The sequence below is a fragment of the Alligator mississippiensis genome, chromosome 10, assembly GCF_030867095.1.
Source record: "Alligator mississippiensis isolate rAllMis1 chromosome 10, rAllMis1, whole genome shotgun sequence".
Lineage (NCBI taxonomy): Eukaryota > Metazoa > Chordata > Crocodylia > Alligatoridae > Alligator > Alligator mississippiensis.
In genome coordinates, this window is record NC_081833.1 from 76,690,836 (window position 1) to 76,706,239 (window position 15,404).

The window sequence follows — 15,404 nt, forward strand, 5'->3', positions numbered from 1 at the left end:
GGGGGAGTGGCACCGTGAGTGCCAGCTGTGAGAAGCGGGCAGGGGGTTTTGCCAGGGAATGGGAGGACTAGAGCAGCCCAAGCTTTCCTCAGGCTGGGATCAAAGTGGTCTTGGGAAGAGGGGCCAGTTGCAGACTGAACATCTGTACTGAGCTCTCTCCTGGAGCCATTTCTAGTGGTGGACATTTTCACCCAGCCGCAGTTAAGTCTATTAAGCACACACTTCAAAGGATGCCGGGATGCTTATTTGACAGGACCTGTTTTCCCGAGAACCACGTGGATCAGCATTAATTGCATTCCTGTCCTTTAATAATTTCCTTATTTGTTGAATCTCCTGTCAGCTTTCTCATTACTTTGATGTCAGGCTAACCAGCACATATCATCCTAATCATTTTACTTAATTTTTTTTCACTAACGTAACATTCTTCCAGTCAGGACATTTTTTGTAGTACAAGATTTATTCCAAGAATTAATATCAATAGGCCAGAGACCTCCTCAGCAGACTTTTTTATGACTCTGGAGTGCATGTTATCTGGACCTGTTGAGTTAAACATGTTTCTCCCTATAATAGATTTTGTTCAGCGTTCTTCTCAGTTACTGATCTCCTGGAAAGTACTTCATCTTCTTCATGGACAAGAGTGCATCACCATGCTTCTATCCAAATGCAGAGGAAAATCGTTTTTTTTAAATGACCATTTCTGCCTTTCTACTTCACTGTGAACTGCTTTCCCGTCTCTGTCTAGTTGTCAGCCTCTACCATTCCTGGGATTTCTTTGGTTCCTAACATAGTATGAAAACTCTTCTGGTTTCTCTCCATAGGCCTGCCAGCCAGGGAGAGATCCTGGTTCTCTTCAGTTCCCCTTTGGAGGATTCTGCAGTGTGCAGGTTTTGTTTAGTTTGAATTGCTGTTTCTTTCCCTTTGTTGCCATTTATGTTAGTATTTTTTTTATTTCTAATTGCTGTCTTCACATTGCTACTGAACCAGGATGGCAAAATTGTCCAGGTCTTGATTGTGTAATTGTCTTTGGGGTTATCTAATAAATTCTTCTTAAATGTCTCTCAAATTCCATTCACGTTTATCTCTCTCATTTTTCTTTCTATTCAGTTTGGCTCCTAATTTTCTTCACCTTTGGCAAATTAGGGTTGTTGGGGTTTTTTTGTAATTCCAAGTATAGTCATACTGGTGGGGTCTTTCCTCAGTTAAATGAAGGTATTCTGATTTAAAAAAATTGGAGCTCTTCCCTTTATACTTATGGAGATAAGTACTCCTATACTTCTTCCACAGGTAAGCAGCCTCTCTCAAGGGCAGAGGTAGGAAGAACAGTAGGAATACCTAGGCAGAAACAATACAAAAAGCTAAATTTCTGGTTGATGCAAATAGCCCCATACTGCAGGCAGACACCCCCGGGTTTGTTTAGTGGAATAAAAGAAGCAGAGATGTTAACTAGTATTTCTCAGCGTGAAGCAAACTTTTACAGTGTATGCCATTACCGTTAGTAAAAGGAATGTGGCTAGATATTTTTCCCATAAGTTTTCAAAATAGTTTACCACAAATTCTGTTGAAAAACACAAGAAGTTAATTTTGATAAATGAGATGACAAGCTGTTGAATGTATAAAGCCAGCTTTGCCACTTGGTAATCATTTATGCTTTTCGTGACACACAAATTAATTTGTGTTTTCCTGCATTAGTAAAGAAGTTGTGTTGAAGACACCAAAGGTTGTGTGATGCTTAGTTTACCAGTTTAGTTAACAAATCCTAATAATTTTACCATGCAAAAAGAGAAAGAAAGAAGACAATTTTGTCTTTAGTTACTTTCCAGGTAATAGCTTTGTTTGCAAGAGTATGTTTGCTAAACTTGTTCATCCTGAGATGCCAGATATGCTGTTCATAGTTCTGATATTGTATTGATTTAAAGTCTCTGAAATGTTTCAGTTTTGAATCTACAAAGTGGAAATGTAATGTTCTTATTCCCTGGGCTTTTGGAACAGCTGTATAAAAAATGTCTTGTGGGGGAGAAAAAGTATTTGTAGTTTTGATTATTTGGCCACATAAATATGGAAAGAAAGATGTTGGTACTGTCAACATGCAAGTACAGTAATAACCCATTTCCCATTAATTACTCAAGATCTTGACATAAAACTTTAGCTACAAACATAGCAATTAAATGCATAGGTCAGAAATAGGGAAATGTTAAAAGAATCATTCTACAATCAAATTTCTGTGACTATTTGGCTAACAAGGGTCTACAAGATGGCTGGATTTGGAAATATGCTGTAGTTGGCTGTAGAAGCTGGAAAAATGGTCAGCGTTTGAAGAATTTACTAGCCCCTTCTCAAAGACCTTGCTCACAATCTTTTTTTTTTTTAAGAGATCCTCTGGCAGAACCGAGTCCCAAGCACAGTTCCCATCGGAACGAAACGAGATCAGCCCGTTTGTCAGGTTTTTGTTTTGGATGAAAATTGCCCAAATTGATTGATTTAATCCTTTGTGGGAGGAGGCCATTTTTGTTTTAATAAACCTCAGTTCAAAGTCTAGTTCCATTTTTCATTTAATAGCTCACTACATTTAGAGTGATGAAGTCAGACTGTAAGTGTGGGTGAGTTGTGTTATATTTTGATTTACTCGGTATAAATTTTGTATTAGTGATAGGCTACTCTCTTGTATAACACACCGTCATCTCCATACATGTTTTTTAAAAAGTTCAAACTACAAATGGCATGAGTAATTTCACTAAATTTAGTATGTGAAGCTCTATATAGACCTATTTAAAAGTGACTTATTGTTTAATGAAATGAGTTTGGCACAAATTTACCTATTTGGATCTATTTTGAAAGATCCATTTTCTGTTGTTCTGTCCATTCAGAAGACATGTTTACAAGAGGACCCCCAGTAGTTGAACTCTCTTATAATGTTGTCTCATATAATGCATTATTTCCTGTACCTGAACTTCCATAGCTTTACATTACTTTTTGTTTAGCGTTGTGAAATACAAAGAAGTTGCAGATTATGTTAATTGATAATTTTTTCCCATGCTCTTAGAAAGCCCTTCTTTATCACGTCTCTGAGACTTTGTGCTCATCTTCCTAACCTGCAGACGTTTAGTCACTATGGGCGTTTGTTTATACACGTGTTCTGGGAGGCATTGGGGGGCTGCGCTAGTTAAATGTCCTTGGTGTGTCATGTGTATCAGCATCTCCGCGCTGAAAAATGGTGGCGGGGTGCTTTGAACTAAAACTGGCGGACTGAGCTTTAATTTAAAGTGCTCTGCTGCCCTTTTCCGGCACAGGGACGCTGGCATATGTGGAGGCTGCTGGAGCATATTAATTTCCACGCTCCAGCGCGGAATTACAGCGTGAGACTTCCTGCACGTGTATAGGAGCCTTATGGCCCTGGTAACTGGTCTTCAGCTAGGAAATAAGGACACTGAATTGGGTCACTTCATAGAAAATACTAAATACTATCACCGGTTTTCAAATCATTGACTGCTATGTGTAGCGATCTCTGGATTAGAAACAAGGTGGGGGGTGTTTGTGATCTCTGACGTTGGTTGGTTCGTTCATTGTGGGTTTAATTTAAAGTCTCTCTGCAAAATAATTGTGTCTGCACTGGGAGCTATAGCAGCATTACCATAGGTTATAGCAGCATACCTTTCCATAGACAAGTTCTAAGTCACTAAGAGGGTTGGAAAGTTGACACAAATTATTTCATTGTACAGTAATGCATTAATCCTAACAGTACCTTTTATAACATGTTTTTTGCTAGTGGACCTGTTGCAAAGTAGGAAAGAATCGTTCTTCCCACATTACAAACGAGGAAACTGTTACATAGCAACCTTAAGGAGTTGATAAGGTGTGAACGTGAAGTTCCTCTACTGTAATCATGCCCACAAATGGCCATTCGTGGTGGGGTTGTTGTGTTTAACGTCAAATGCCAGTATTTTCACGCGCCAGGATTTGCCTATGGTGAATTTAGAGGGCATAAAATGCAAGGGAAACTATAGACTAAATATTAATGATTTTTTTCCTAATAGCGTGGCCTTTTAGAATGTGAAACAATCTTCTAAGAAAAGGAGTGAAAATCCCATCACTTAAGTGACTCTATAGACTGGATATAGCAATCAGGACCTCTCTCCATGTGCAGTCCAAACTGAGCAGTGGGAAAGGACCATGTGATTTGGTTCATAATTTCTCTTCCCTCTCTTAATTCTTGGGACTTTCACCCACTGCATGTTTGGGCCAGACAGGAATTGTCAACCTGTAAACCAGGGGAGGGCCTGTGCATCATGGAGAGCTCTCCAGCCAGGCTTTCAATCTCCATTTCTTCATGGCTTCAACTTTATTTAATGAAAAGAGCTGTTCAGGGTGTGAGTTGTGTCCCATCTCCTCCCATATCCAGGGCCCTTGGTATTGCACTCTGAAAGCTGTCCCTGTGGCAGCCCTGGGGAGCCTCTCTGCTCCCTTCCCCTGTAACGTGTTTTCTGGAGGATGCCCGGTCGCAGGCTCTCTCCCGAAGTGTCACCAATACAGAGCGGGCTTTGTAGCATGCTGCACGCCGCTTGAAGCTCTTCAGCCTGCTGCTCGCAGGATGGCACTCCCCTAGCTTTACACAAAGGGCGCTGAACGTCAACCTCAATTCTTGCCTTGGGCTGGGAACCGCTAATGAAGGTTCCTGTTTCTCTAGCTGCTTGCTCGTTCTAGTACAGATCCAGTGATCCTCAAGCTGTCACCTGCCCCGCAAATTCCACAGTCTTAGTTGGGAGGCATCTGAGGACTCTCAGTTGGGAGCGAAGGGGTATTCCTCCCTTCCCTGCTGGGCACAACCTGTAGTCCCCCGAGGGCCCAGATCCAGTAGGTAGGTTTTGGGCACGCCAAGTGCACGCCAATAGCACTGAGTTCATCGCAGTCCGTGGCTGCTTTCACTCAAAACACAGCTGAAGGAGATGGGGGCAGTGCTGATGTTCACATACGTTTACTACTGTTATCTGCACCACAGTAGTGCCTAGAGACCAAGTGCCCAAGGCCAGCGTTTTCTTGCATGAAGCGCTATTCAAATGTAGGGTAGGGGATACTTCCTGGGTTGATCTGACCATGGGTTTTAGCTCTGCTGAAACCAATGGCAAAACTACTACTGATTTCAGTGGAGCAAAGATTTCATTGTCTGTCTAATAACTTGAATGGTTATAATCTGAGTAGACAATATGGAGAAAGGGTTGTAATACTGTTATCCCCATTATACAGGTGGTGAACTGAGACAGTAACATCAGGTAACTTGCAGAGACCAAGCAGGCAGACTGCAGCAGAGCTGGGCACTGAACCCTCCTCTTTAACCATAAGGCCGCCCTTCCTTCTCCAGCATCTCCATGCTTCCCAAAGATCCACTAAGGCTTCACGCACATCTAGGAGTAAAGAGCTGGATATTTTTACATAATAAAATTAGATCACAAGGTTTTGACACTTGTGAATGTTACTTGGAAATAGTAACGTGTTTAATTAATTAGTTGCCACGTACCTAAGTAATGTACCATATGCAACATGATGAGCCAAGTGTTAAAACATGTTTTCAATATTTCTGGCAGTGGTATATTTGGTGGGTATCTACTGCTAACGTAGACTAAGGGGATTCACCCCTCAAATCTCAGAGGAATGTTCTGAAAATATTGCTGTATCTTTGTCACGAGGGTGTTATGGAAGTGTATTGTTTTAAAGGATTTATGTATCTGTTTGTCAATTCCTATTTGGATTGGAGGACAGAAAAAGACAGATGATTAAAAGTAAAGAATTATAATTCAGACAGTATTCAGGGACAACAGTAGTTACAGCAGAGGTAGAGATGCATTAGATAGCTGTGGTATGTATATATAGTAGATTTGAGTTATGGAAATAACTCTTGGCAATTTGAGAGAAAGTTTTGCCATCATTCTTCATCCTGGCTGTATTGGATTGATTACGAGGATTCTATAACCTTTCTCCAGCAGGATTCTTGTAGCAAATATTTCTTCTGTAATATTTAATGTTTTAGTGCCCTTTAATGTTTGTTGGACAGAAGTTCCACATTTAAGAATAGTTTTTAGAAGAAGTATTAGGTAGAACAGACTTTATTAGCTCTCGACTCATAATCTAACTTGAAATGCATCACGGCTGTCAATAAACATCTACCCTGTGTTAGCATTTCCAATGTGAAGACAGAAAACAATCTACAATAGCGCCAACTGGTGACTTCAGATTCTTTAACATGTGAGCAGTCGAGTTGGAAGATGAATGTTGCGGCTACATCCAATGCTACCGAGAAGGAAAAGCATGAGTAGAGCCCTTTAAATGCTCACATGAGGCAACTAGAGTTAATGTGGTTCTTCTTTTAAAGGCTGCACGTTGGATGACGGAGATACGAAACGGAGGGTCGGAAATGAAGAAAGATGTAACTCCGTCTTATTCAGCGTGATTAATTTTGTCCTTGATATCATTTTCAGAGAATGGGAACTGTGGATGATCAAAAGTTCAAAAAATCAGAGCACTTTCATTTAGGTGCCTTAAATATGAATATCATTGCCTAATTTGGTGCATTTGTTTCTGAAAATTGTAGTCTTAAATCCACTAGAGCATTGTGCTGGTTCTTATACTCTCTCTACTTAGGTTTTACTACGTGAAAAGTGGAAAGGCGAGCTGCTTTATGGTCTAAATTTCTTAGATTTTGCTCCAGGTTCTTGGGATATTGCAACCAATATGAAAGGCATTCTAATTTCTATTTCCATTTAAAGAATGTTTTAAAAATTAACATGCAAAAATGAAGACACGTTCAGCCCAATAAGGAGCCTTTTGTGAAGCGCATATATCATTTGTAACTTGGCCTCTTTTCAGGTGTATACTTTTGGGATGAGAAGGCTGGGTAGTGAATTTAAGGCTTGCCAGTTTGGCCAGACAGCCTTCTTTAACTTCTTTGTATTTGGCACGTGTAAAACTTTGGATGCGACTTTCCAGTGCAAACTGACCGTTGCTTCTTTGATGCTTTTTATTTTTAATTTATGCAATCCGATAATAGCCCAGTGGTGCCCACTAGCATCACCACCATTGCTCATCAGCATTTTTTACCTAAACCCTTTATTTCAAAATATGTAAACTGGTGTTAAACATTCCCTTTGCAAGTGGTTTTTTGGCTGTGGGAGGAAGGAAAGCAAACCTGGCAGGGACAGAGGACTGATTCTATAAACATATGTTCGAAGCTGTCATCCTGGCTCCTGGATGAACACTTTACATGCGTATGAAGCTTTTTCAGCCACTTGGCTGCTAAGTCCAGTGGCTTCCTCAAGAGCCAGGACCTTCATGCCTCCTTCCCAGGCTCTGTTTCTCTTCAACAAGCCGCTCCTGGATTCTTGAGTGAGCAAGCATCACATTCAGATCAAATGATGAGTGGCTTTGAATCCCAGAACGTTTCGAGGTTTGAAGACGGCGTGTTAGAAACGTATATAGCTAAAGGACCCAGTGGGAAGACTAGCAGAGATCTTTGACTCTCATCCCAGACCCCTTTTCAGGCCTGCTGCGAGCCCCTTCCCAAGTCATCAGAAATGTGGGAAATGTCGTCTTGAGCTTTTGGGATGATGCAGAAGAAGTGCAGCAAATCTGGTACCCATTCTCCTGGCCCATTCAAATGAAGCCTTCTTCCAGAGGTGCATTTACTCCTGGAGTGCACAGAATCGATAGGCACGTGCCATTTTGATGTATTATGGCATATTTTCATATTTTACCACATCAGTGTGCAAAGACAGCTCCTCCTTACTTGCTGCTAGCAGTTAGCTTCACCAATCTCTTTAAAAGAATAGGATAAAGTTTTTTTCCTGATTGGGAGAAGATCCTTGGGTTAGGACAGTTGGAGCATTGCTGTGGTCCTGATGCTGTCTTGTGAATTTTCCTGACTATCTCTGGTAACGAATGTGACTGACTGAATCACGGTCGATAAAAACAGCAACAGCAGCAACAAACTCTTGGCTCAGCCGGTCCCACATAAGCACTATCTTTGCATTTGTACCATCTTCAGAGTTTTATTTATTATTGAACACCTTTCTCAGTAGTGTCTGTGCATTGCAGAATATATCGGCGACTGAGTTGCTACTACAAAAAATTACTTCTGATGTTTTTAGCTAGAAATGCAGCATGTTCTCAATTAGGAATATCACTAAATAGCCACTATATGTATTGCTAATGCCTGTAACTCACCTGCCTGCATGCCTGGCGATTGGACTGACTAATAAATTAATTGCACAAGTCCACGCCACATGGAAAGCTATATGTATAGGGGAAGAGACATTTTACTCGAGATCAATTCTACAGTATTAGTTTAGTCTGTGGTATAAATGTGTAAAGGAATTGCCCGGGCCAATCTACCATGTATCACCAGGACACGTTCCTTGTTTATTTTCTCAAAAGTATTTACAACCAATGGTTGTGCATGGGAGGAGAGGCATCCCTTGGGAAAAAGTAGGGGCAAGCATTTCTGGTTCTTGAATTTAATAGGCAAAGCAAATGAAGCAGCATTCTCTGCTTCCTCCATATAGAATCAGGCTGGCTTGTGGTGGTAGTCGTCTGTTCTATGAGCCGAGCTTTTATTTAAAAAAAAGCAAAAGTGTCAAGCCCTTATGGTTGTAAAGCTAATCTCTAAACTGTCTATCCAAAATGTACTCATACGATGCTGGTCACAAGTAGCCTACAACAAGTGGTCTCATAGGTATCAATGTGGTTTCTAATTTTGCAAACTTCCATGTCAGCGTTGTCAGCGAGCTCCATGGTGGTCAAAGCCCACAATTTAACAAAAGAGGAGGGTCCTATAGGAAAAGTGGACGGAGACTTTGGTGTTGTGTGGGGACAGAGCCTGGCTTGTCGGAGCAGAGCAGGAGGTTGGTTCGTGGGCAGAAGTCAGGACATCACCACTCCTGTGTCATTCTCTCACCTTTCCCACAGTTAATTTAAAATCCAAAGAGGACCCACGATAGAGCAGACTTCCAAATTGTTGGTGCCTGTCACCATATAATTCTCACAAGAGCAAACTCGGCTTGCAGTAGGACCTCTCTCCGCTCCGGACCCCATAGACACCCACATCTAAGGTGCTTTAACTCTGAAGAAATGCAAAACTCTGAAACTCTTGGTTCAGAGATGATACCTTTTATTAGACCAACTATGAAATCGCAAAAAAAAATATCTTTCTTTGCTTAATTAACTCTGAAGAGCATTTGAGACAAATGAAACGACTCCTGAGTAATACGTTGGAAGCCTTTTCCATCCTCCAAGGCCTGCTATTGGATACCATATGTCCTTCCTTTAAAATATTACTAACATTTCCTGTGTTCTGACTCTTTGCTATGGAAAAATATCTTATTTTTCTAAAATAGGTTTTTATTTTTGAAAACAGCTCAAATAATAAATAACAGCCTATTAACCCAGCATGCTGTAATGCTCAAAATCTTCATCTAAAGACTACAGAGAGCACAAACATAACATTTAAAAAAACCATGCACAGTTATTTATCCTCACCAAATCTTCTCCCCCATAGTGAATGCAAGCTGTCTCTTTAATAATGCAAAGGAGTAGTAAATTTCAAGCTGAGGATGGGCAATAACCAGGAGAGTTATTTCCACAATGCCCTAGTGTCAGTTGAGTGGCTTAGGAGCACACCTTATTAGTTCTAACAGGCTGGTTAGCATTGGGTCACCTCTGCGGCTTCATCTCCCCTCAGCAGGGTCACTCATCTCCAGGCTATATTTGGGGAGGAGGGGGATGGGAGGTAACATTTAGAGCGTCTCTCATCTCTCAAGCATCTTTAGAGAGGTTTATTTTTATTTGTTCTCCGTGCGCGCTCCCTTTTTATTCTCTCGCTCTCTCTCTTTCCCTTCCCCTCACCCCCTCTCCCACTCCGTACATCTTTGCAACCTGCATAAATTCTATGCACTGCGCAAACCCCTTCCATATGAGAGCAAATTAAAGCAGAAACCATGGCACTGGGGCTTTTCAGCAGTATTGTTTTTCAGAAAAGAAATCATTCGAATTTGGTTTGTGTCGGTGTGTGTGGACAAATAAAAGAATGGCTTGCAAATGTTTAATGCAAGAATGCTCAACATGGTTGCACTTCCAATTAAGCATGGCCATCCTGAGTGAATGCATACGTGTGTGTGTGCATGCATGTGTGTGTGCCAGAGTTGTGTGCGTATGTAGGCTCACACTAAATGCTGTTACAGGTCTGAGGGGCAAAAGAAAGAATTTATCAACTCATTTTTTTTTTTTTTACATAAGCAAGTTTGAGAGTCTTGTTTATTGAATGAAAATCTTTTTCCCAAAGAAAGGAATTTCCTGAAAGCCCTGTGTTATGGAAATGTGTATGCAGGTTATTTTATATGAGCCTACCTCCGTCAACCCCTTCCCTCTCCCCTCCCCCATCTGCCGGTTCCCATCCAAAAATGAATGCAAAGAAATACTATTAGGCTGTCTGGTTATGTATTTTTTATGAGGCCATACAAGACACTGCCTGACCCCGTGCAGCTCATGTTATAACCACATTGAAGATGCTTTTCATTTGGGTTCTGCTTTTCAGCCTGGATGACCTCTATTAAATAAAAAAAAAAAAAGAAAGAAAGAAAAAAATGGCCTAATATGTGACCCCTGGGACTAGTCGCTTCAAGGATTACATTTAATTCATATGATAATATTGAAATATAATGTTTCTGTGTCTAATGTTTTGGATATTTTTTCCTTTTTTTCTCTTTATTTCAGTGACTCTTTGAGTCTTGCCTTAGACATTTTTCATCAGTTTGGGGTGGAGAACGCTAACTCGGGCACAGTGGTCAGATTCTTAAAATTACCTTTTTTTTTTCCTTGGGAGACAGGACATGAATACAAAACACCTCTTTCCCCACTTTCTCTAAAGGAGAAGAGGAGAGGCACAAAGGCAGAGAAATTAATTTTTCTAAGAATATGTGTCTGCCAAGATCTTTTTCAAATAAAGAAACAATCTTTATTTTGGCATTTGCTTAACCCATTGTTAACAACTGCCCCCCCAACTTCTCCATCGATGTGAATGCTAACCTCTCCTTAACTCCTTCCTGGCTCCTGCCTTCTATTGTTTGTATTCCCCCCATTGTATCATTTCCAGTGGGAAGCCTCGATGTATTTACTGTACACACATGCGTGCGAATCTGCCTTGGCTTTCTTCCGTACACGTTAGTATTAAAAAGCACTGTTAATGCTCTAGTATATGTGTACAATATCCCAGCATTTCTGTTAAAAGCATATACTTCAGGGGTTTATAACTTGGCCATAAACAGTCTGGGATGAAACACGACATGCAGCATGTCAGCAGAAGAGCAAATTTATATTTCCCAATTTGCAAAAATAACATGTGCCTCTTCTAATTATGGTGTGTGTAAAAATATTTGATAAAGTTTATTTGTTTTTCTGCCAGTGTAATTAAAATATCCTTTGATTTTAAAATGGAGTTAAAGGATCAATCCGTGATCTGATCTAATAACTTGTATTCTGAAGCAGTGATGTCCTCAAAACATTTAAGTTCATGATATTTTTGCAAACAGCTCCTATACATGCGTATTCACTAGATTTTTTTAACAGACGTTTAATTTGGGGTTCTTAGAGGTGGATTTAATCTGTGCATGTGACACTAGGCTTGATGCAATAGACTGTAGCACTTCCAAGCAGCCATTACAGTATATTGGGTAAATAATGTGTGTATCAAACTGGATAACAAAAGCTTAAAAAAATAGGCCTGCACACACGCTTATCCAATCCCATAAACACGTAGTGATGTTATTTTATTATGTCTGAAGGACAAATACCTGAGTCTTTTTCTTTTCTGTTTCTTACTGTCATTAGAAACATCAAATATGAAAACTCACTTGCACAAAAATACGGTTTAAATAATGCTAGGGTTGTAATGAAAACAGACCAAGCCCCAAATTTCTACTTAAGGCAGAACCTGCATCTTTAACCATTGTCCCCAAGTACTGCAAAGAATAATATAATGCCTGTAAAATGTATTATTATATGGATAGCTAAGCCTCGATAGGAAACCAGGGTAGGTTAAGGATGGAGTTTTCACATTAACTCTGAATATCGCGTTTGTTTGCATCGTAGGCTGGACATTATTCACAATTTTTGGCAAAAAGCTAATGATGTGTATGTGCATCCATACGTGTGTGCGTTGCGTGTATATGAATTTCAATATTTTGTGTATGGTTTTTAAAAAAAAAAATCCAGGCTTTTGGTTCCCCTTTGTAAAGCATTAAGCTGTGACCCTCCCCTCCTCTTTTCCCTCCCCCTGTAGCCCTAGACTTCATGATGCCTTGACTGCTAGCTTAACATGGAGTTGTCTTTTTTTTTTTATTTTTTTTTTTTTATAAACCCAGTCACAACACAGAAAGAGGAGGAGGAAGAAGAAGAGAGAGAAACAGAAAACTAAAAACCCTGAAGGATGGTTCTCAAAAATTCTAAAGGAACCACAGGGAATTCCTTTTAAGAGCAAGAGAAAGCCAGCCAGCTGAGGTAAGGCAGTTTGAGCTTACCCTTTCTTTCCTTTCTCCTCTCTCCCTCTCTCTTTTTGGTTATAAATTGCTGTTTCTTTATGGAGCAGGGAGGGTAGGTGGGTGGAGAAGACACCTAACTTCTGCACTGCTTAAGCAATCTGAGAATGGAACTCATGTGAATATGCAAATCGGGCTGCTGGGCTGCGTTGCTGACACGTGTATGTGTTGTATCCTTCTCCCCACCTCCCTGTCTTAGTGTCTGATCTTCAACAGATTGCTGTTGTTTCTTGTGATCACCAGCACTGCGTGCTGGAAAGAGAAATGGGGGGGTGGGGGGGTGTTGCGGGGCTGGAAGGCATGGAATCATGACATGATTGCTGTGACTTTTTTATATTAATGTGTGGCTTTTTTCTAGCTCATTTGCATGTCAAAGTGGCGGAGGTGTGAGGGCCGAGATTAGTATGGAGATGACATAATAATGCAATGAATTAAATGTGATCACTTCTGTGAGCAACCTGGGGGGAGGGCGGGAGAGCAAAGGAGAGGCAGGGAGGGGGGGCGACGGGAGAAAGGGCTCTGATTTTTCACCACACGGTTGATTGATGTCAGGGGCTAACAGAATGCATCTTTTTATTGTTACGATGACGATGATTGCAATGATTATACTTATCATTAGTGTGAAATTTAAATTTTAAAATGGTCAGTCCTGGATCTTTGGTGTGCATGCATATTTCGAGCATCAATGTAAATCCTCTTACTACAAGACTTTAACTTTCTCATGTTAAAAGACAGCATGCAGGATTCAGAAGATTATTAATTTATGAAATACAGTGGGTTGAATTACAAAGGTTCCTAATGCAGTTCCATTTTTATTGTGAATGTACGAAGAAGAGATAGGCGAAAAGATGGAAAAGACATTTTTGTTATTAAAAGAAAATCTTTTATTGGAGGGATGTTTTAGCAATTTACAGTCAATGAAATTTAATTTTATCCTTTGCTTTTTGCTTTATCCACATTTTAATAAAACAGGCATAAAGAATAAAACTACCACAATGACTGCTGAACAAAGCAGATTCTCAGGCGGTTAGTTGTGGATCTGTGTGTGATTTTTAAATGTTCTCTGAGCCTTATGGCAACTTTAAAATGTACGTGGTTAGAGGGGAAGAGATTATTTCAAGCATAATCAAATAAAAGAAAATAAAAAGTAACTAAAAGATTAAAGTGTCCTATGAGTAGACTCAAAGTTTTCTGTCAAAATTTAAAATAATATTTTGTCTGTAGGTATGTTAGTTTTCTTGAAAGTTGGGATGCATCTGATGCAGCCTTATTTTATTTTATACACATAAAGTCAGTGTAGAAGTTTAGCATTGCTTGTGACCCCTAACAATAACCCTAATAATATAAATGACCGCTTAAAAGTACAGTTAGTACCACTAGTATTAATGGGGGGGGGGGAAGGAAAGCAGCTCCATCCATTTGTCTAGGCATTGCTAGGATCTTTGAAGGAATATATGAACTGGATAATTGTAATTCAGTAGCATTGTAAATTGAAATGACCACGTCTTTGTAAGGGGTGGGGCTGAAAGTGACTTTCTGTTAACTGAATAAAAGTCCTTCGTAGGAACGGCCTGATTGATCATCCTGTGGCTCACTAAAGACAAAAAGACAGCTGCATGTAGAGCTGGAAAGAACCGAGATCAGCAAGAACGAGTGTCTAACCCTTTATAATCCGCCGGAGAAATTCACCTGTCCATGCTCTCTGATTTCCAGACCACTGGACGTTAAACCTTTTCCTTGATCTCTCCTAACTTACATACTTGCATCTTCTTTGAGTTTTCACAGAGCTCAACTTTATTTTTAGTGTGGTTCTTTATGAACATTAGTTTTCCTCCTGCTAATTTCATTATTCATGTGCTCTGGATTTTCCATAAGCTAATGCGTAGCATGGGCCGGTCGTATCCATTGCACTGTTAACCTCCCCTATCACACACAAAGGTGCCAGTTGGACGCTGTTTCTGCAAACAGCATTGGCTTGGTTCACCTACATTGTGTATTTAGGTCCCCCAAGTTCGGCACTGCTGTTCTTTTCCACGTAAAAGACCAATTTAGCAATTCTGTGTATACTTTTTTTGACAAAATTGCAACGGTCTCTTCTCCTTGACCACTGTTTCAGAGGAGTTTCTAAGGAATCGGACTTCAGCAGCTTTCACATCATTTCTAAACACCTGTATTCTTTCTTTCTCTCTCTCTCTCTCTCTCTCTGCACCTGAAGTGCTGTGCATTTATACGTACTGCTTTCTCTTTGCTTCAGTCTTCTGTGCCAATAAAGAAGAAAGGCAGGGATGAGGATTGTTGCTATTGATCTGCCCAAGGGGATCATTAGGCATCAGTATCAATCTACAAATCAGTGGGCCTGTGTTACTTGCTTGGGCAGTCATTGCCAATTTGTTCCTATTAGATGGCCGAGCCCGGAGGTGTTTGATGAGCAGATTGGGTCTTTATCTCAGCACTGGAGAGCACGCAGACTTGCAGAGAGACAGTGGAGGTTTAGGGGATTTTTGTTGTTTGTTTGTTTGTTTTGTACTGAAAAAAGCTGCATTTTTATTCTGCTCTCTAAAGGGAGTTCCTATGGGTTGAATGTGTTTCTAGTTATATTTAATTCTCCATATCATCGTATTAAACATATTGGAAGTCATGGAGAAACTATTTTAAAATAGTCCACTGCATTTTATTTGGTACGTTTACCAGCAGTTTTCTGGATATTCAGGCCAGACAGCAGAACGTCTGAAATACAGACCATTTTCTTTCACCTTCCTTGGGCCCAGTCCTTGAGTTTTGTTGGGTTGCCTTTGGTAAAGTGACTATTGGTGTTACATTTAAATCTGTAGT

General features: G+C 40.3%; 1 protein-coding gene across 2 annotated transcripts in view; it reads left to right on the forward strand.

Moving 5' to 3' along the window:
* ZFHX3 (zinc finger homeobox 3) overlaps positions 1-15,404 on the forward strand; it is an 813,079-nt gene that overhangs the window by 180,724 nt on the left and 616,951 nt on the right. Inside the window, exon 5 of one of the 2 annotated variants that reach the window (XM_059714010.1) lies at positions 12,399-12,534. The gene's annotated coding sequence lies outside the window, so the exon portion shown is untranslated. Of the gene's footprint in view, positions 1-12,366; positions 12,535-15,404 lie in introns of those variants that run through there. The other variant, XM_006258819.4, reaches the window with a different exon arrangement.